The sequence below is a fragment of the Manis javanica genome, chromosome 12, assembly GCF_040802235.1.
Source record: "Manis javanica isolate MJ-LG chromosome 12, MJ_LKY, whole genome shotgun sequence".
Classification (NCBI taxonomy): domain Eukaryota; kingdom Metazoa; phylum Chordata; class Mammalia; order Pholidota; family Manidae; genus Manis; species Manis javanica.
In genome coordinates, this window is record NC_133167.1 from 21553086 (window position 1) to 21575486 (window position 22401).

Genomic DNA, 22401 nt, shown 5'->3' on the forward strand with positions numbered 1-22401 from the left:
AAGAAATTGAAGAAGACAAAGATAAACTGAAAACTACCCCATGCTCATGGATAGGAAGCATTAATATTATTAAAAATGGCCATATTGCTGAAAGCAATCTATAGGTTCAATGTAATACCCATTAAAATACCAAGAGCATTTTTCCCTTTGCTAGAGCAAATAATCCTAAATTTGTATGGAACTACAGAAAAATCCAAATAGTGAAAACAATTTTGAGAAAGAACAAAATATCTGGGGGTATTCCATTTCCAGATTTCAAATTTCTATATTTGAACATTCTACATTTCTACATCACATTCCCTGGTTTCAAATACTACAAAGTGACAATAATCAAAGCAGTATGGTACTGTTACAAGGACAAATACATAGACTAATGGAACAGAACAGAGAGCTTGGTAATAATCCCATACCTATATGGTCAATTAAAAATCTATGACAAAAGAGGCAAGAATATGCAATGAGGAAAAGACAGTCTCTTCAAAAAATGGTGCCAAGAAAACTGGATAGCTACATGCAAAAGAATGAAACTGGACTTACATCATATATAAAAACAAACTCAAAATGAATTAAAGAAGAAAACATAGGCAATAAACTGAACATCAATGTAAGAGAATTTTTCCTGATATATCACCCTAGGCAAGGGAAACAAAAGCAAAAATAAACAAGTGGGACTACAACAAACTAAAAAGTTTTTGTACAGCAAAGGAACCATCAACAAAATGAAAAAGTAACTTACTGTATGGGAGAATATTTACAAATGAAATATTGGGTAAAGGACTAATATACAAAATATATAAAGAACTCATACAATTGAACACCAAAAAAAAACAAAGAATCTGATTTAAAAATGGGCAGAGGACCTGAATAGACATTTTTCCAATGAAGACATACAGATGGCCAACAGACACATGAAAAGATGCTCAACACACTAATCATTGGTGGAAATGCAAATTAAAACCACAGTGAGGTATCACCTCACACCAGTCTGAATGGCTATTATCAACAAGACAATAAACAGCAAGCATAGGAGAGTATGTGGAGAACAGGGAACCACTGCTGGTGGGATTGCAAATTGGTGCTGCCAGTATGGAAAGCAGGATGGAGGTTTTTCAAAATAAATAAATAAATACCATATGACCCAGCAAGTATATTTCTGGGAATTTACCCAAAGAAAACAAAATCACTAATGCAAAAAGATATATGTACCCTTTGTTTACTGCATCATTATTTATAATAGCCAAAATATGGAACCAGCTTAAATGACCAACTATAGATGAAAGTATAAAGATGTAATATATATATACATACATACAATGGAATATTACTCAGCCATAAGAAAGAGTGAAATATTGCCATTTGGAAAGAACTAGAGGGTATTAGGCTAAGTGAAATGTCAGATAAAGACAAATATTGTATGATTTCACTTACATGTGGAATCTGAAAAACAAAACAAATGAACAAACAAAACTGAAACAGACTCATAAACACAGAGAACAGACTGGTGGTTATCACAGGAAAGCAAGGCAAGGGGATGGGTAAAATAAGAAAAATAAGTACATAAATAAATGAGAACTGCAAATGGCCAATAAACACAATAAAAATTTTGATTCATTAATAATCAAAGGATGCTAATTAATAATAGCACATTTTTTTCTTTTGTCATAGTGGCAAATATGGCGAATACATATTGGTGACAACATGGGAAAATTAGTACTTCCTCATTTGTAAAGGAAGCATAACTCATGTACTTTTTGTGACGTAAATTTTGCAGTGAGTATAAAAATTTTACATGTATATATTGCTGGACATAAAAAATCCACTTAAAGGAGGTTGTGCTATGATAATGTAGCAAAGGCCTTCATTTTTGCCACTCAAGTCCATATATCCTTACTCTGGTTTCAGCAGTCATTGTACTTGGCAGAACTATGCCTCTGTTAGCATGCCATCTTGGTTGTAGTCACCCAAAACACCTGGACTTTCAACGGATGACTCAAGCTAAACTAGCAAGCACCTTTTCTTGCTCAAGGTAGAAAGTTAACATTGCACCAACTGACCTGAAGACCGAGAGGTTTCACATCAAGCGCTGCCTTGAGTATTCTCCTCCTACATTGAGTATATTCTGTATTCCTGAGAAAACCACTAGACACATTCCAGACACTAAAGACCACAAATCTTGCTTATTTTCAAAAACTATGCAAACAATAAATGCTCTGCCAAGCTCAAGGCAAAGAAATAAATAAAACTCAGAAGCTGAATTCTCAGCCTACCAGAGATTTCCTTCCTAATTCCAGAGCCTAGGTGGAGGGAAAACCCCTGATTAAGACTCCTAAAATCCCAGATTCGCAAAGCTCAAATTCTATAAGGGTTTCATCGAAAAAGTGTGAGGATTATGGCATTCCTAGATTGGGTCCCCATATGTCTGACACAGAACATCAGCCAGCTCATACTGGTACATAAATGTACCATATATTTTTCATGTCATTAAAACCAACTAGGTATCAGGAAATTAACATTTTCTAATTTAAATGGGTAATTAAATACAGAATAAAAGAGTATACTTTCCTAATATCTAAAAAAAAGATAATTTTCAGTAGATTAGGTATTAAAACACTGCTTGTTTTATTGAGTGTTTTAATAATGTATTTTTGTATGACTCTGCTAATGCAAAGAACAATTGTGTCCATCCTGTCATATAAAGCAGTAAAGTCAGGTTTTAAAAAAAATGTGATTAAATGTAGATTGAAATTGTAGGGTCTATAATAGGTAAAATAGCATATACTCTTATACGAAAACTATTCATTTTTCAGTCATTTCACCTCCTCCTGCCCCTACTGAGAACACTGATTTGGCCTAAACTATACTATGTAGCAACTGAAGTGTTTGAGAATATCCCTTCTCATATTCCTGCGCACTCTTTTTTTTTTTCACGTGGATAATTTGTTTAATGTTTTGGATATCTACACACAATTCCTAATTAGGATATTTTATAATGATATCTTCAGATTCTTGGTAGTCAACATTGATGAGACACTTTTTTATACACATGATAGCAAATTTCAGACATGTATTGCTTTACTGTTTTGGTGATGAATACTTCTTTTTCTCCACTAACATGATTTTGGATAATTCCATCTCTTATCATTGTACTTTAGAGTGTGACCATATTTCAACTTTAATACTTCTTCCTTGTCTTTCATTGATGTATGACTCCTGCCCCACCTTCTGTTTCCTTCTCCCAACTTCCTTCCTCATGCTGCCCCTTAAGGCTCAAAGCATCCACTATAGCAGTCCAACTGGACTTACTTTCCCCAAAGACGATCCTTGGGCTCCATCCCCTTTTTTCTCTTGTCTCAAGAGTAGGCAGGTAGGGAAATTAAGTTTTCCATGCAAAGTGCCCCTCAAGTTCTCACATACCTTAAAGTTTAATATCCAACTATGAATACAGGACACGTACACTGCTGAAATGCTCTGAAAAACAAGGTGCCTTTTATAATACTACCTGTCACTAAGGACTCTCATTATAACAAAGTCAGCAAATGAAGGAAGGCTGTGTAATGGAAGAGACAGCAAAGGCTTTGGAGACAAAATCTTGAATTTGAGCTTAGCTTTGTCCCATAGTTGTTGGATAATACAGTGCAAATTAATAAAATTTCCTGGGTATTAGTATACTTACATATAAAGTGAAATAACATCTCCTCTTTCAGGATTGTTGAATGAAACAAAATTAAATAACATATTTAAAGTGCCTGTAATTTAATAGTTATACTGTCATAAGTGATAATAGCTAGCACTATAATAGATAATAGATAATAGGAACTACTCTAAATACTTTCAACTTCACAACAACCATATGTGGTAGGTACAACTGTTAACCCTTTTACAGATGAAGACACAAAAATGCATCTTAACTGAATCAAGTCCACACAGCTAGTATGACCCACCTAGCATCTGAGAACAACACTATCCCTCCTCCAGAGACTTTGATATTCATCACCCTGCTATACTAGATCACAAATTTTAAGGTAATCCAATCCTGCATTGAAATATTTTCAATTTTTGTTTATGTCTAATATCAGGAGTTGGGCATAATAAAGCAAAGCAAGTTTTGATCTGTGAATGGGAATTTCTTTCTGCATATTCAATTCTATTCTTGGAGAAAGTAATAGAAGCTAAGGCCAAAGAAATGTTCTGGTTTTAGGTACATTTAACTCAAAATATAGCATAAAATAAGAACTAATTTTGTCCTGGACAATACAACTTGTAGAAAAGAATGCTCTATCTCCCTGAATGAGGTAAAGACATTAAACCAATAGGAGACAAACCATGACTCCTCAGCCTGAAAGTCGTGAGAAAATAAGTCAATAAAAGAGAACCCTCTAGTGTCTGAGGCACCAGCATGGAGAAGTATTAGTAAGAAGACACCCTTTCTCTGATAAATAAAGCCAGACAAGGACGGGAATCAATTAGAAAATCTGAGCTGTCATCAGAGACTGAAGTTGCTGGTGGTGGTGTTATATCTACCTCTGGAGGCTAAGGCTCTGAGATCAAACGCTAGCTGTGAGAATTGCACCAAGATGGGAAAAATGGTACCCAGAGCACTAAGTTTTGATCTAGAAGAACCACAACTCCATACAGCCAAAGAGTAAATGGACAGTCTACAGAAATCATCTTCTTGGGTGAGAAGTTAAGAGAATGGCATCCTGTGGGTGTAGGGGGCAATCACAGGGGGAAGTGGCTCTATGTTATCTGGTTCTATCTCTGGCTTTCCTAGCTATGTACCAAAAAACAGGTAGTTCTGTATGTGTGTGTGTGTGTGTGAATATGTGTGCTTAGGGATACTGTTTCCTTTTTTTCTAAGTCCTACAAAAAAAGCATGATTAATTCTTCAAAAAGAATTTAAAAAAATTTTTTTAAACTAACAAAATAAAGTTACTAAAATTAACCCAGAAGCCATTCCATAACAAGTATTTAATGCTTCTAGAAACTCTGTAGGAGTATTACATTATTAAGAGAATTATAAGAACCTTATTTAATACAGAATAATATGTGGTTGCATGAAATGACCTTGGAAACTTATTTAAAAGCTTCAAGAGAACTAAGACAACTTATATGATTCCTATATTCACATATTTCATTCCTGTGTAAATTCTAAAATCCTTCTTGGTGTTTGTCTTTTAAAATGAAAATGTGTACATGTGCCTTCCAGTTTATAGTCACACTCTGTGAGTGATAATCTACTCATTTTTGCTTCATACAGTAACCCATTTTCTTCTGCTTTCTTCTCATCATCTCAAAAATGGGTAATATCTGTCTCTAAAGAAAAATAAAGCATATAAACTATGAGCACATTCTCTAAGGATTATCTGACCGGGCTTTGTTATAGATTATTCCAAGCAATACATATCACTGCTCTTATCCTTCATCATCCCATCAAATGCATCATCTACCCAGGATTTATTTTTCCTTGAAGAGTAAGTTCCAAAAGAAAGCAATAAACATCACTGCCATTTTCAAATGCATTATAATTGTCACTGGAAGATATGTCACATGCCTGGCAACAACGCAGCCAAGATACAGTATAAATGAAAATAGTAAAAATGTATATTGCTTTTAAAATTGCTTAATGTTTTATAAAAATAAACGTATAATTTAACTTTATCTTGTATTAACTGAGAAAGCAATATTATCCACAGGAATAAATATAAATGCAAACTGTCATTTGTTAATATGCTGTAGAAGCAGGAAGAAAACTACATATAATTAGTTCCTCTAATGCATCTTTTCACATGTGAAAGTACACATAGAGTCCCAGTTATTATAGTATCTTTAGCATGATGTGTTCCCAGCGATTTTTTTTATATTATCTTCATTTTGATGTTCAATATGTTCTTTTAAATCACATCTTCAATTTGAAATCTATAATATGCCAAACCACAATGCAGTCCATATAACAATAAGCAGCATATATGTAATGTGAGCAGTTTTTCATTCAAAGAAAATTAGTAGAAAATACTTCTAAGGTAATTATTTTCAAGGGAAAAATTATTCATTTTGGAAAATAACATGCACCTGTTAATGTTATTGGGCCTCACTATTTCTTGATGGCTCACTGGTCTGTAAGTACCATACACATATTAAAAAGTTCAAAATATGATCCCTTCTTATAAATATTTTCCTTCTCACCCCTTATTTTTATTTGACCTCAATTAATGTTACTAAAATAATCATCTGTATATGCATAATAAGGAGGAAAACGGTGGTAGAACAAGAAGGCAAGTGGAAAGAGCAATGGCTAAAATATTTAATATTAAAGAAAATAAAAAGGTAAAATCCCACAAAGATAAAGAAAACAAGATGGGATATTGAAAAAAGAGTGATTGTAAAACATTGACTACAGAAGCATGGAAAAGGAACCGCAGCCCGGAATTTTCACAGGTGGAGTACAGTTCATAGACAAGTACCTAGATCTTCATATCCAAAGAAAGACTAGGATAGGGGAAAGCTTTAGAGCAGCAGTGAGAAGGACTAAAAACAGGGTTCACTGATCTTCACAGAACAGGTGCCACTTCTTATCACTATCCCTACCTCTACATCACACTAATGCTGCAGCGTAGAATGATCAGTAGCCAGGCTTTTAGATCTAGGGGGAAACAAGCATTCAAAAAAGCTAATGAAAATGCTAGGAAAAGTAATAGCTAATTAATTAGTAATTAGTGTATATGTTGGTGCCCCCCAGAGCAAAATTTTCTGAATTCTGTCACTTAAAGAGCCCCAGAGCAATTGTGAGCTGCCCATCTACTTACCCTACACCACGCTTGCCAGAGGACAAACCCAACTAATCCATGGAAAGACCTCACTCAGACTTTATACTGAATCACTTTCAAAAGAAAACATAAGATCAGAAGCCACTTAACCGATTCCTGCACCATTATAGAAGACAAACTCTATTTCAAAAAATAAGAACAAAATTCCACTTAAATGAGTAGAGAGCCAGGATCAAAATACAATATAAAAACATCTATTTATTATACCTTGAATAATAATTTATTATATTCACTAAATCAATTAAACAAGAAAAAAAGGCCATGAAAAATATCACAAAACAAGAACTCTTTGAAATCAAATATACCATTCTCAAAATAAATATTTCCAGTAGAAATGACTATGTGAAATATGAGAGAAAGTATAAGTGCAACAGAGGATTAATTAATACAGGAAGACCAGCAAACAACCAAGAGTTCCAGCAAAAGAGAACATATACAAACACACAATATATTTCTCAGACACATGATTCTGCAAAGTCAAATTGCCTACTGAGTGATAAGCCAGTTGAGCTAAATAAAAAAAAAACACAAAACTAGCATCTAGACACATCATAGTGAAATTCCAGAAAATCAAGAATCATAAAAGAAAAGAGAATTAGATTAGTTTCAATCTGACTATTAGCATCATTGGATGATAGGATACAATAGATGAATTCATTCAAAGTTCTGAACCAAAATTTTTCAATCCTGAATTTCATCCTTGGCCAAAATTTAGGTTAGTATGAATTATACATTTCCTTAGGAAGTTACTCAAAAAAGCACATTAGCAAAATGAAAGTGAACCGCAGTAAAAAGGAAAGAAAAAATCCACCCAGGAAAGCAAATGGAAATGTCATGACGACATTTGGGCAGCAGAGAACAACCACTAAAGAGTGATCACTCCTGAGAGAGCTGGAAAGATCTTCAGGAAAATGCTAAAGCCAAGTGGGGAGAGGAGATTTCATTAAGGAGCTAATAAGATGTGATTGAGAGTTTGGAAAAACTTTAGGACATGATAAAGGAAAAGAATACAGGAAATACAAAGGCAAGAAAATTTTTTTAAAAATTAAAATCTGCATAGCAAAGTTAGTGTCCCAGTACAAAACAACCAACTCTCATTAGAAAAGGGAACCAGTGGGCTTCAAAAGAAGACTGTAATGTACTCTGGACAATAGATATAATAAGTATTATAAATACAGAAAATAAGCATATATTTCTTCTTCCAATAGGAAACTAAAAAGGTGATTACAGATTAGAGTGGAAAGTCTGTGCCAAAAAAAGCATGCTACAAATATGAAGAAAATTAATATCTGGCTCAATTTTGAGTATTCAGTGGTATGTGAAAACAAGACACTATAGGTGGGTATTCTCTTTTGAGTAGCCACAAAGCTTTGGCACAGTGAAAAATAGATATTCACAGAACACTATTTGGCTCCACAGGAAACAGTATTAACATCATCACAGGAATAAAAAAGCAGGTTTACTAGTGTTCAAGTTTTATAAACAATATATAGACAGTGCACAAAAGATTTAAAAATTGCAGATTAGAACATAAATGTAATTAATCTTGAAAAGTGTAAAAACACAGCTGACAGATTTTAGGGAATGGAAGGAAGAATGGGAGATAAAGGAATGAAGAGCTCTAAAGTCTGATCTAACAAAGGAAAAACATGAGATACCATAGTTCATGAATCTAGGCATGTAGTTTGAAGTATATTATTATTAAAGTATTTTATTCTATTTAACTGATTATATCACTAAGCATTTTATTTACAAGGAGATATATAGTCATGCAACTTTATCAAGAGAGGAACAAGGTTAAAATAGTAAATGATATAAATTTTCAACTAACATAGGAAGAAGTCAATAAATAATACCTGAAGTTGATAAATCAAGAAATAAAATATGGAATAGAAGAAATTGCAGTTAATTAGAAAAAGAAGCACAAATACAAATTTTAAATATAGTTACCTCTCAACAACAAAATTTGAGGTACCTAAAAGTGATACAGAATAGTTTGAAGCTCTTCTGTACAATTTGTTTATTTTCTTTTTTTCATTTATGATCAAACAAAACACTAAAAAAGTATTTAACAGCAGAAAACCCATATGCCCAGCAGAGCAGGACATTTAAAGAACAGGGGCCACAAAGGAAATAGGAAAAACTCACTGGACCTCTTCTGAAAACCCTTCAGACACACCGCAGAAATTCCAGTTCTTGCAACAAAGGATGCTCTTGACGTGTGTGTGTGTGCGTGTGTATGTATGTGTGCACGTGTGTGTGTCTGTATCTACAGAGATATCTAAACATAAATTTACATATATATGTGTATGTATGTTTAATTGTGTATGTATAGTGTATAATATACAAACTAAATACATAATTAGCATGTTATATTCATATAAAAAATAAAATGCCTATGAAACCCACTAAACATACACACTTAATACATATACTTTATAATACAGTTATATAAAATAATCACATACTTGCAGGGATAATTGTTTATTTGAGTGTATATTTCCAACTCTCATATTTTTTATAAAGAAGCTTATTTCTAAAATAGTTATTGTTTGCAATATTAAAATGAGATAATATGAGCTAAGCATGTAATTATTTTCCTGGTATATGGCCTAAACTATTAAAATGTTAGTTACTTTCTTCTTGCTTATGCTCAGGAACAGTCCATAGGACAACTGTACATTATCAAATAACCTAATTTTAAAGAAACAACCATAATGCACCACCTGCAGATTACTGTGCCATTTCGCTCTGTAGCAGTATAACTCAAAAATAGTTATATGAATTTACATTTCATAATATGTAAGAATTGTAATTCAAACTCAAATGAGTTACTTCTACCAGGTTTTAAAAATAATTTAAAATAGACATGAGCACTATAAGAAATCATATTTTATATTGAAGAAAACCGTATCTGATTTATCAATGCATCCTTCCAAAACAGGCAAACAAAACTTGAAAATCAGAATTAAGACAATACTCTCACATTTCTTTAAATAGTAAGAATATCACTGCCTGGTATCATGTCTCTGTCTCTTTACTAACTCCTAAGCACTTACAGTTTAAAAACATTGAATTTCAAAGGCTGATCTTTGTTAAAAAGAAAAGAATTGAATCAGAGATCAAAAATCTTTTGTTTAAATGATGAACCAAGTACAAATTTATTCATAGGAAAACACACTAAGTGAAAAAGATCAGTTTTGAAATTAGGCATATTATAGTCCCATTTTTGCAAAGCCAAACAAGCAAATGTGTATGTAACTGCATTAACAATTGTGTATTTTTAGAACATGTATTGCCAACTTAATAAAGAGCTATTTGATGAAATGATAATAATTACCACCTTAGAGTAGTAGGATTATATGTGATGCTCAGTTTCTTCATTATGATTTTCAATAATTTCTGAATATTTCGCAATAATATATTATTTCCTATTTTAAAAAATAAAGCTATTTTAGTTACAAAGATACTTTGTTAATTCAGCAAAATTAATTTACAACTATGTCAGCAGGAATCAGTTTTTCAGAAATCAAGTTATACATATTTAATATTTGTACATGACCATGTGACACTAAGAACTCTATACCTCAAAAGGGACAAAAACATGTCTGTTTGTGAGATGTATATGGCACAACCATAATTTTCTAGGTACAAAATACCATCTTTACTATATGATGTGATGTGAAAGCAAAATGTAACTGTGTGGAAGCACAAATCTCTGAGCAGTTGTCAGAAGTCTTTGGCATTTACAACAGCCTGACTCCAAAGCAGAAATGCTGAGGACATGATATTCATGAGCCCTGTGTGACTTACTATTCCATGAACTTGAGTAGAGTGGAATATGAAAGGATAATCATCTAAGGACTTCAGAAATACTCAGGGGCATCTTTTCCCTCTCTTAACAGTCACAGCACTGTGTTAACATCTTTCTCCTGGAACTAATCACCTCATATCATCTAGATAACTCATTGTGTCACATAGATGGGTTCCTTTCCCTAAAACATCAAGTACCCTGAGGACAGATATGATATTACTTCTAATTTATTTCACATACCCCTAAAACAGAGTTTCCTAAATGGTTTTCAACAAGTGGGTTATGGCTATGAACAAAATATTTATTCTCTGTAGCCCCAGGGACAACCAGGAAAGGCCTAAGGCCACCAGAGTCCAATATCTGTTCTCCTCCATCAATGAAAAGCTTTGTCTATTTACCTCAGTAGGCTATACATATATTTTATCTAAGTTTCATGGTGTGGAGAAAAAATGTTGAGTAATACTACCTAAAACATCAAGTGTGTGGTATGCTGTGCCTACACCACCAAGAGTGGGCCACATATCTCTTGGGATAATTTTTACAGTTAAAATTCATCTGTTTTTCCATGAACCAATTTAGCCTATGACCTACTTTTGGCACCTAAAAGCAAGTTTGTAACTACTGGGGCTACATCTCTGAGCCTCACCACAGAAATATCTGGCCCCTAATGCATCCAGGGAGTCTGTTTAAACAGTAATCTAGGCCCATAAACAATATGAATGAGTGAGTGAGTGAGTGAGTGTGTGAGTGAGTGCGTGTGATAGAATTAGGCTTTATTCAAAGTCTCCCCTACTCTCACAGACTAGAATTTTGGAACATAATCTATTCAGACTCCTGGAGAGGACTTAATTTCTCCCTGCACCCTCTAAGCAAGGAGTTTCTGATACGGATGTTTTTTGGCAACTTCACACCAGTAAACTTACCACAGCATGATGTCCTGCACATCCAGGTGACCATTCAAGATGTGTACCTTTTCTGGCCTTTTAATCTATTCATAACTTCCCTACATCTCACCTTCCCACCATGCCTAACCTTCTCATGCTAGGCTCAGATCACTCCTGTTCTACGGTTAACAACCCCCCCTAAGCCCTCAACATGTTCACAAAATAATGCCTTCAGCCTCCTGTCTTAAATGAAACCAGACCCCTTCCCAGGGACCCCACTCCCTCACAGCAATAAATGCCCTTCTTCTCAAACTGCATAGATCCTGAGGTAAGTTTCTTTTATCCTGAACTTTATTCCCATGTGTGAAACAGGCAATTAGGCAGCTTTACTCAGATGTCCCACAGACATCCAAATGCCATCTTATCATAAAACAACTAATATCCTTTCCTCCAAAATCTTCCCTTCATCCTGTGTCTTCTACTCCAGTGAATAAGAACACCATCAGTCCTACTGCTCAAGTCAAAAACATTTGGAATTTCCTCCCTGGCTCTCACGTTGTTACATCAGTAATCAACTATCAAAACCTGCCGGTTTGCCTCCTAAATTGAGCAAATCTGTCAACTCCTCTTCTTACACTATTACTTTTTTTAGCCAAACCATATCCATAATTGCATTTATCCCTGACCTGGCATCATTGCTTCCAGTTTTGTTCCACTTAAACTCCTGTCTTGTGGACTTAAAAATGATCTTTCTAGGCACAATGTTTCTAAGCACAGCACCTTCAGTGACAGTCTGAGGAGTTACTTTAAGATAAAGTTCTAACTCTTCAGCATGGCATCAGAGGAACTTCATGGCCTGGCCCTGGTGTGCTGTAGAATTATATACTCCTTGCATGCTTCCCTGGCCACAAGGAAAAGTTTTGGTCTGATTCTAGGTCTTTGCAGATATGACAGAATCTCTCCTCTTCTTCACTTAACCACCTCAGGTTTCAGTTAGCTGTCCCTTAATGTAGAAAGCCTTGAGTGATCCCTCAAATATAGATGAGTCATTTGCTTCTCCATGTTCCTTTAACATACTACCCTTCCCTCATCAGAAAAGTTTTAATAATTTCTTTGTAATTATTTCATTCTCAACTGCTAGACTCCAAGGCTTAAAATACATGCCAAATATAGGCAGAAACTATTTGATTCATTTCACTGCTATGCCAAAATCAACCAGGACACAGTATGTCTACAAAAATGTTTAGTAATCTGGAAAATCCCAAAACATGGAGATTAAACAACAAATTTCTAAATAATACATGAGTCAAAGAAGAAATTTCAAGATAATTTTTAATTACTTTGAACTAAATGAAAATTAAAATACAACTAACCAAAATTTGTAGAATACAATGAAAGCAGTGCCTAAAGGAAAAACTATAGCACTGAAAACACATATTAATAAGAAGAAAACTCTAAATTGAATGATCTGAGTTTCTACTTTAGGAAACTAGAATAAGAAGAGCAAATTAAACCCAACATAAGCAGAAGAGAAGAAATAAGAATTAGAGTATATGCATTGACATTGACAACAGGAAATTAATAGAAAAAATTAATGAAGCCAAAAGTTGGTGTTATCAGTAAAATCAGTAAGTCTCTAACTGACAAGAATTAGGCTTGAGATGGATTAATGATTGTACATTGAGCATTGACCCCCCTATACTGAATTTTATTGTTGTTAACAACCATTTGATCAATAAATATGAGAGATGCCCCCTCAAAAAAAAAATCAGTAAGTCTCTAGTCAAGCTAACTAAAACAAAAAGAGTACATAAATTATTAATATAAATCTGAACTAGGGACATCATCACAAGTACATTAAAACTAATAAAAAATAATATGAGTAACTCTATGTCACAAAATGGAAAACCTAGATGAAATGAAACAATTCCTTGAAAGACATAATTTGCCAAAACTAAAAAAAAAGAGACAATTAAAAAATGCTTATATATATTATATACATATATATTATTATATATATATATGTATCTCTAGTATATTATATATATATATATATATATACATACTAGAGAAACTGAATCAATCATTAATAATCTTCCAAAACAAAAAGCATTAGGCCTAGATAGGTTCACTAGTGAATTCTACAAACATTTAAGGGAGAAATACCAATTTTCTACAGTCTCTCTCACAGGATAAAAGTAGTGGGAATACTTCTAAAATCATTCTATGAGTCCAGCATTACCTTAATACTAAAACCAGAAAGAACATTACAAGAAAACACAGACATATATCTTTGGCAAACACACTTGCAGAACTCTCAGAAAAAATTAGCAAATATAATACAATACATTGTACAAATAGAATTATATACTATGACCAAGTGGGATCAGGCATCCAAGGCTGTTTCAATATTCAAAAATCAGTGTAATCCAGCACACCAACAGTACAGACTAAAGAAAAAATCACCTCATGATCACACATGAATTCATGCAGAAAAAGCAACCGAAAAACTGTAACACACATTAATGATAAAAATTCTGATTAACAAGCAAAAAGGGGGAAATTCTTCAACTTGATAAAGAACATCTATAAAGAACCTACAAGTAACATCATACTTTATGGTGAGAAACTTAAACCTTTCCCACTGAAATAAGGATCAAGGCAAGGATGTCCCCTTTACCATTCCTTCTCAAGCTCATACTGAAAGTCTTTGCTACACATTTTGGGACAGAAGAAATAAAACTGTCTTTGTTCACAGATGACTGATTGCTTAAGTAGATTATCTGCAATAATTCACTCACTCACACACACACACGAACACACAATGATGGAACTAATAAGTAGTTATAGCAAGACTGCAGAATACAAGATTAATATTCTAAGGTCAATCACCTTTCTGTTTAACTGCAATGAAAAAGTAGAATTTAATATTAAAATATTATACTATTTATATTAGTACTCCAAAAAATGTAATGCTCAGGTACAAATCTAACAAAGTATGTAGGGTCTATAAAAGGAAAACTACAGAACTCTAATGAATGAAATCAAAGAACTAAGGAGAAATATTTCAAACTCATGGTTAGGATTACTGAATATGTCAAGATGTGAGTTCTTCCTAATTTGATCTATAACTTGAATGCACTGTCAACAAAAATAAAGGCAAGGTATTTTTTGGTTACTGAAAACAGATTCTAAAATTAATATGGAGAGGTAAATAGCCAACACAGCCAACATAACACTGAAGAACAACAACACGCTTGGAAGACTAACACTATCCAACTTCAACACTTACAATAAAGCTATAGTAATCAAGACAGTGTGGTATTCACAAAAAAGGAGACAAAGAGATTAATGGAATAAATTAAGAGCCCAGTAATCAACCCATCTAAATACAGTCAACTGATCTTTAACAAAGAATAAAGGTAATCCCATAGAGCAAAGATAGTCTTTTGATCAAATAGTATTGGACATCCACATGCAAAAAAATAGACACAGACATTACAACCTTCACAAAATAGTCATTCAAAATGGATCACAGACCTAGATGTGAAATGAAAATCTATAAAACTCCTAAAAGATAGGAGAAAATCTAGATAACCCTGGGTATGGTGATACACTTTTAGATATTACAAGAAAGGCATAATCCGTGAAAAAAAATTATTGATAAGTAGATTTCATTAAAATTAAAGACTTCTTTGTGAAAAACAACATGAAGAGAATGAGAAGGTAGGCTACAGACTGGGGAAAAATATTTTCCAAACACACATCTGATAAAGGACTGTTCAACAAAGAACTCTTAAACTCAACAATAAAAAAACAAACAATTCAGTTAAAAAATGGACCAAATTTTAACAGATCCTCACAAAATTAGATATACAGATGGCAAATAAGCATATGAAAAGATGCTCTACATCATATGTCATTAGGGAAAATGCAAATTAAAGCAACAAAGAGATATCTCTATACAACAATTAGAATGGCCAACATCCAGAACCAAATGCTGGCCAGGATGTGAAGCCACAAGAACTCTCATTCTAAACTGGAGGGAAGGCAATATGGTATAGCTGCTTTCCATACTGGAAGATATTTGGCAGTTTCTTACAAAACTAAATATACTCTTACCATGCAATCTAGTAATCATGCTTCTTGGCATTTACCCGCAGGAGTTGAAAACATGTCCACACAAAAACCTGCCTACAGATAGATGCTTATAGCAGCTTTATTCATAGTTGCCACAGCCTGAAACCAACCAAGATGTCCTTCAGTAAGTAAATGGATAAACAAACTGTGGTATAGGCACTAAAAAGAAATGAGTTATCAAGCCATGGAAAGACATGAAGGAACCTTAAATACATGTTTTAAATGAAATAAGCCAATATGAAAAGGTCTATATACTGTGTAATTCCAACTATATGACATTCTAGAAAAGGCAACATAATAATATAGACAGTAAAAAGGCTGCCACACACTGTGGAGAGGTAGGGATGAATAGATGGAACACAAAAGATTTTTAGGGCAGTGAAAATACTCTGTATGATACTATAATGATGGATGCATGCCATAATACATTTGTCCAACCTATACAGTGTTCAACACCAAGAGTGAACCATAATATAAACTATGGATTTTGGTGATTATTATGTGTCAGTGTAGGCTCATTTACTATAACATCTGTACCATTCTGATGGGGGAGGAGGATAATGGAGGAGGCTATTGCACGTGTAGGAGCAGAACTTATATGGAAAATCTCTGTACCTTCCTCTCAATTTTGCTGTGAACCTAAAATTGCTCTAAAAAAAAGAGTTAAAGACACAAAATCTCAATCATAATATATATTAGTCATGGGGATGAAAGTACAGCATAGAGAATATAGTCAATAATTCTGTAACCTCTTATGGTAACAGTAACTACACTAGCTATGGTGAGCATTTAATAATGTATATAACTGTTGAATCACTATGTTGTGTACTTGAAACCAATATAATATTTTATATCAACCATATTTCAATAAAAAGTCTTAAAGAATATTTAGTATTGAAAAATGGTCTTAAAGCCATTAAATAAATGCCAAATTTTCTTAGTTAATATGCTAATTTATAATGGTTTCTGTCTTACAAGAAGATACTATCTAAATATTAAATTTGGCATTTTACTTATCTAATACACTATTAAGAGATAATCTCTTAATTAAATAAGATAAATCATAATTAAATTCAATTGACATAATTTATTAGCCTTCCATTAAGATTTTTAACTATCAGAAAACTGAATAATTTTAAATAAAAGGGAAAAGACACAAAAGATGTTTTATAAAAACAGATTATATGTTTATAAGGATAGATTACCAAAGTCTATAAAAAATTTGAGTCAGAAATCATCACCAAACTCTTAATTAAATGTACTTCTTACTACATCACAAAATACATATAGAACATTTGACAAAGAATGGAGCAATGGCATCAAGTACTAATATGTAAATATAGTACATTAAGTATAAGCAAATTAGAGCTTGAAGTTCTCATTAATCATTTAGAAGGATTTAGGAAAAACAGTTACCAGGAGTTTTTACTTTTTAATACTAAACCTAAAACAAACTGTCTTGGCTTCCAATTGAAGACATAGTGCTTAAATTTTTGCATTACAACTATATCATAAGAGTAGGAATTTATCAGTTTTGTGTCAAATTAATCATGATAGATATGAAGAAACAGAAATGTGCTTAAATACATCATTTTATATTAATTTCCTATTTTAAAATGGGAACTTAAAAACCTCAAAATTCATAACCCAAAGAAATGCCACAAATTAAACCATGATCAAAGTATAAACAGAAAAAAATACATATTTTTATTTATAAAGAACTGAGATTTATAAATATTCTACAGTGAAAAAAGCCAAATTAACTTAAGGACCAATCTTAAATCATGAGCAAACTTTCATTTAAGCTATTTAGATAAACTAGATTAAAAACAAAGTACCAATTATTTCCAGGTAATTAATTCCAAAAGAAAGCTATTTTTCTCTTGTAATACTGTTATTTTTCTATCATATTTTCTAACTTCAAAGTTCTAAGAGTATCTGCATATATTATAAAAACAGTCAAAATGTATAATACCTATGAGAATATTAAGAATATTGACTTTGCTCAAAGAAAATACAGTAAGGTAGAAAAATCCCCAAATATAATGGTATAGTACTGTCTACAAAATACTGTAATTTTAATTATTATCTAGGCTAGAGTCAATTACAGAAAAAAAATGTATACTAAAATCCCATAACAAGGCACTCTGTAATAACTCATTTGGAACCTATAGTTCCTGCATGCTTGTACTTGTCAAGTCAACATTATTTTTGTTTGAGTGTCCCAACATGGCTCCACAGCATATAGAAATTGATGATGAAACTTTGAAAAAAGCTGTGAGATAAAATGGGAATGATAAAGATGCACATATAATGGTACATATATTTAAATATTTGAAGAGCATTAATAAAAAGCAGCAGTAGGCATATTTTATGTATCTTAGGAATTTAAGGTGGGGGGAACAGACTCCAGAGCATAAAACAGACACCTGACTTTCTACCCATTTTAAAATGAAAGGGTTGTTTGATGAACAGTAAACATCCTGCCCTTGGAAATGATCATAACTAAAGGATCATTAGGTTGAAGTGATAAAACAGAAGCTGATCCACTATGTCTCTTGCAAATGCTAACAAAATACTTTACATATAATCATGGTAACCGTATTGTGTTAAGAAAACCCCTAAAACTTACGAGCTTAAAATAACCAAGTATTATTATCGCTCATGGTCCTATGGGTTACCCAGGCTCAGGTGTGGTTTCTACATGGTGTGTCCCATGCAGTTATAATCAGACAGGATTTTGGGGTCTGCAGTTATGTGAGGATTTGTGCCAGATGACTTTTTAATCATGTATCTGTTGGCTCAGATGGGATAACTGGAACAGTTAACCAAGCCTCTCTTTCTTTCTATGTGACCTCTCCATGCGGTGAGCCACCTTACAGCACAGTGGTCTGAGTTGTCAAACTTGTTACAGGTGGCTGATTTCCCCCAGGGACAGTGTTCCAAGAGGTTTGCAGAAACTGTAATCCTTTTTATGGCCAAGTCTCAGAAGTCATACATCATCTACTCAACAACATTCCATTGGTCACGCAGTTAACCCAGATCCACCATAAGAGAGGCTATACTAGGTGCTGAACATTGGGATACATGGTTCATTGGCAACAACATACACTTTTCATTTAATGTTTCCTAATTTCAACATTGGAAGAGACTGGCTAAAACAAATTATAAAACATTCCTATGTTTATCTAAATAGTTATGATGAAATGGGAAACCACATCTTACCTATTCCTTTATATTTTAGGCACAGAGTTGAACATCAAGGTTATAGATATTAGGAGAATATTGATACTACGATGAAAGCAAACCAACTGCTTGTATGTCTCCAGACCCAGGGCTTTCATATTACACAACTTTGACTGCACTGTGAGGTAACCCAGAGAACTGACAATGTGCTTACAGGAAGTATCAAACACCATCAGGTAGAAAACAATATAAACTCTGGGCTTGTGATGTCATAGCCAAATGTAATGATGATACAGTCAGGTCCATTATTCTGAGAGCTGAAGTGTGAACTACTACATGTTCCTATTTTGTTAATTTACCCTGCCATCTTTTACCTTACTGATTTAAGCATTCTTTTTAAAATCACCTGATTAACCAGAAAAGTTAGTTATGTACTTTTGCTGATAAAAGCACCTAGTTTTAAAACTAATCTTTAAAAAATATACTTAGTAACAAATAAAAATAAGTGATTTTGAACAGTGTATGTGATCTTCTCTACAGTATTAAGAAAGTTATTAAATTTTGTACAGGACAATTTTAAATTAGGAAACAAAATACATCTAGTAAAATGCTACTAAATAGTGTGATGCTCGAATATTTAAATTAGTATGTAGATATACACGCAAAAACACATAGGCACAGACACATAACAGGAAGAAAAACTACCACAGGGTTTTGTTATCTGCTGTTGGAACAATATTTCTACAACTTCATACTCCAAAAACTTGAAATAATATGTATTTTTATGGGTACTCCTAGAAATAAATGAACACTTGAGTATAATTTGTACCATGCATGAGCTTCTGTAGAATAAGATAGCATTTTCTCTAGTAGACATATATTCACAAGATACAATAAAAATGGTAATGCTACAAATCTGTGAATTTATGCCTCAGTAAAATCACAGTCTTGTAGCAACATGTTAATTAATAGTATTATCCAAGGTAACCTAAGTATCTGACATTATAGATTTAAAAGACCCTCATATTGTAGATATATAATGTATAGATCCAGTATTATAAATCAAATACCCAGAGTTTAAAAATATCAACTTAATAATAACTTTTAAATTAACTTTTTAAAACATTCTGAATGAGGATATTCATCATATTTTTAAATTTTCATATTTTAAATCTCTCATTTGTGACACTATTGGTTACCTTTCCTTCTTGGATCTATTTCCTCTTATAATGATATTTTCCTCCCATTCTTCTACATTTTGTACCATCCTGGTTCTTTTTTTTTTTTTTCCCCCTTACAATCTCATTGTGACATCATATCAGTCTCAGACCTTAGCCTTCAGCCCTCCAAAAAAGGGTGGGTCCAGGAGAGGTGTACCTTTCACTGGTAAAAAGTGAAGAGCTAAAATAAAAACAATTGAGGGTAGCACAAGATATAATTCTAAGTAACTGAGAGGAATCAATATGCGAAGTATGCTAGGATTTGCTAAAGGCCTGCAGATGATTAAACTTTGATTCACAAAGGTTAACTGAAGTGTTTACAGTAATACCTTGGTATATCTGACTTCTAAATGCAAGATTTTCTCTATAATATGATGACACTCCTCATTCTAATGAAGTGAATTACAAATGTATATTTTTTAATAATCAAAAGCCAATGTTTTTCATTCTTCTCAGTCATAAAATTACCTCGCAAATTAAATGCAAAATAAAACATTAATATATATATAGTTAAATATCAAATAATAATATATAAATATTGTGACACTATATTAGCTTTCTAATAGACATATATAGTAATAGTCCAAAGTAGCTGTTTATAATCAAGTGAAATAAGATGATTTTTCTTCCTGAGTATTAAAAACATTTGACCTAGCATGTGAAATCCTTGAAATCAGGATTCTTCCATCATCCATTCCCACCCACTCTCTCTCACATGCACTCATTGAATAAATTTCCAATAATAGATCAAAGAATAAAGTAACTACATGCACATTTTATAAGCCTATTCTTCTATGAATAAGTCTTTACTGTCTGGTTCATAATAAGAAGTAGAAAAAAATTTGGAAAACATAAAACTATTGAAAAGGGTGAAAAAATGCCATATATATATATATATATATATATATATATATATATATATAAATATACACACACACACTAAAACTATATACATTTATTCATATTCCTTTACCATCAGTTAAAAGAAGCTGAACTTAAGGCAGCTCCCTTATGATTACCTTAATTTTATTTCACATTATGCTTCTCCTTGTTATCCAAATCTAAAGCTCCTTTTTAACATTACTTCAACTCTTACCATCTCTATCCTAAGTAAACATATTCCCAAATTATTTTTTCATTCATCTCTAATCAAGAAAATCAGGAGTTGGGTTTATCCACTGGTATAAACTTTTAATTCCAAATAAAGCACTCAGATTTGTTATGATTTCCCTCTATATGTTAAAATGGATTATGATTTATTTGTATTCTCCTAAAAGCACATCAAATGGGAATCACAATTGCTAAAATTAAATATTGGACTTTTGATTACAATATGTAAGACTACATACTCTGAAGGATTTTTCCACTATAAACAACTAACACCTAAGTAAAAGATTTCACTTTTACTTACCACACTCAACAGAAGTGAAAGGAGGCATAAATAAGGGAAAATAGTTGAACTAACACAAGAGCTATAGGCATTAAGCACATGCAAAAGATGGGCTACTGTGATGACAAATCGCAAACCAGAAATGCAATCTGGAAATTAAGCTTTAGGCCTGCCATAAGACAGGAAGCACAAGCTTAGAAACATTTAAGGAAATAAAAAGTTTACACACAAACTAGTGCAAACAACAAGAACTATCAATAATAATCAAGAAAAGTCCTGTAAGAACCATATATGGCCTATAGAAGTAAAAGACAAAACTGTCCACATATAAAAACACAAAGGATAGATTTAAAAAGATCAATATATATAAAGAGAAAACTAGAAGAATGAAGAAATTTCTAAGAATGTAGTACAAGAAAACAAGAAATTTAAAAAATTTAATAAAGGAGGTAAGAAATATGGAAGCTAGAAAGAGACAGTATAACCTATATCTAGTTGCAGCCCTCAAAGGCATGAATTATAAAAATAGAAGTAAGGCAATATTTACTGCAATAATGAATAGAAATTACGAGGGATGAGAAAAGATAGGTTACACAAAGGCAGGAATCATAACATATTCCATGGGTAATGAAAAAAATTATACCTATTATGGACAAACTGCTAGGCAAAAAAGATGAAATCTTAAAAGCAACCAGAAAAATGAAATAAACAAGTTTGTAGACAAATCTAAATGAGCACTGTCTTTATAAATTCCCTTCTAAAATAACAGTGATGGTATCTATTTTGTTATGTTAAAAAACAGAAGTATACTAGACCAAAAATATTTGTTAATTATGAGTGTTTCATTCAGAGTTAAAGGGTTTAAAGATCTTTGTATTATTCAAGTAATTAATTTTACATTGTATTACATGTGCATACTAAATTTTAAGGGTTGACATTAAAA

The 22401-nt window shown here is 32.6% G+C and overlaps 1 protein-coding gene across 5 annotated transcripts in view; it reads right to left on the reverse strand.

Annotated features, from left to right (window-relative positions):
- The window catches only part of SPAG16 (sperm associated antigen 16), a 981678-nt gene that overhangs the window by 875347 nt on the left and 83930 nt on the right, over window positions 1-22401 (reverse strand). The window lies entirely within an intron of this gene.